The 1,621-nt window shown below is 46.9% G+C and overlaps 1 protein-coding gene across 2 annotated transcripts in view; it reads right to left on the reverse strand.

The window, feature by feature from the left end:
- The window catches only part of DHX58 (DEXH-box helicase 58), a 26,571-nt gene extending 26,428 nt beyond the window's left edge, over positions 1-143 (reverse strand). For both annotated transcript variants that reach the window (XM_015412910.1, XM_015412901.1), the window contains exon 1: positions 75-143. The gene's annotated coding sequence lies outside the window, so the exon portion shown is untranslated. The remainder of the gene's footprint in view (positions 1-74) is intronic.
- Positions 144-1,621: the final 1,478 nt, after the last annotated feature.

A 1,621-nucleotide genomic window follows, 5' to 3' on the forward strand; every position in this document is an offset into this window, starting at 1 on the left:
ACGCCCAGAAAACATTCGGTGCCTTCCCAGGCGACCAAGTTCGGACCCTACCCGCCCCCCATCACGAAGGGTACCTGTTTCTCTCCAGACCCAGCAGCTCCAGGCACAGGCGCGGCTGCGCCTCTCCGACCCAGCTCGGGAAAGACCCGCGTCCCCCGAGAGCGCCTGAGTTTCCTTTTGGCCAGAAAACGAAACCTACGAGAGGCAGCGAAGCCCCGCCCAAGGGGGATTTCGAAAGGCACCGGGCGGAGGCTTCTCGAGTTGCCAGCAGCCAGAGAGGCAACCCGAGTTTCGCAGCCACCTGAACGCTCCCGAATGAGGCACTGGTAGATAAATACCTCTGAAACCCACCCACCCCGTTTTCTCAGACACGCACAGTCCCAAATATCTACTGGCCCCACCGCTGGTTCTCCTGATGGCACCTGGTATTTTTAGCCACTGTGTGACAGAGTGTTGGACTGGATTGGCCTGATCCAACATTGGCTTTTCTTATGTCCTTGCTGGGGATGCCAGCCTGCCGGTGAGACCTGGGGACCCCCTGGAATTACAGCTCATCTTCAGACTGTAGATATTGGTTTCCCTGGAGAAAATGGAAGCTTGGGAGGGTGGGCTCTATCTGACATTGTACCCCAGCCAAAACATTTTTTGGCCAAATGTAGCTGAAGGGTTACATCTTTCAGTGCTGTTTCTGTGCTGTTTTTCTGGCTGCTGAATGTTGTTTTATGCTGTTTTTATGCCTCGCTTGTTTTGCAGCCAACAATTCTTATGCTGTTGTTTTTATGGATGTATTGTATCGTTTTTACTTTGTGGGGCACCTCAAGCTGGTTTCTAGAGAGGCAACAGCTAATTTGCTTTCCAAATAAAATTAAATGAACACACATTTCTGATTTTACACATTTTTCTTAAAATTTCTTTAATTTTTTCTTAGAATGACAGTGTCCATGTCATTCATAATATGCAGCACCAATGGGGAAAAAAAGATTATTTGGTATATCTTTTTTTTTTTAAGCTGACTGGAATAAAATCTTTTTCATCAGGGAGGCGCCACTGGGGTGCCACAACCAATAGGGTGGTTATAGCAACTCACCATACCACAGACGGGAAAAGGACTCACAAAAGAGCCACCTCAGAAGACCTTCTTAATGCCCTGGGAAAAGGGATATATGGAAGATATTTCTTTCCATAAACAGGACCCAGAAACAAACTGGTAACCAATCTTGATCATTTAGTATTGGTGTTGAGTGTTTCTTGCAGCCTGTGCTGGTCAGAATTCTGTCTGCTGCGTTTTATATCATGTTTCCAAAATGTTTTCAAGGACAGCTCCATGTACAGTACATTCAGGAGTCCAGCTGGGAGATTACCAAGGACTGAGAAGGCAAAGTCCTGATCAACAAGACGGCATAGCTGGAACATCAAATTGGCTTGGAAAAAACGCATCCCTGCTCAGTAGTATTCCCAAAGTGTAGATCTGTTCCTTCAGAAGGAGTTCATGCCTTCCGTTTCAGAGTATGCCATTCACACTGAAAAGAATTGGAGTTCCAGGCGTAGCATAGTGAAATCAGCTCTCATTTATTAATTACATCGGAATGATTAAGACAACTTAGCCGGCACGAGGCCGGCT

This window comes from Gekko japonicus, unplaced genomic scaffold (assembly GCF_001447785.1).
Source record: "Gekko japonicus isolate JY-2015 unplaced genomic scaffold, Gekko_japonicus_V1.1 scaffold843, whole genome shotgun sequence".
NCBI lineage: Eukaryota > Metazoa > Chordata > Lepidosauria > Squamata > Gekkonidae > Gekko > Gekko japonicus.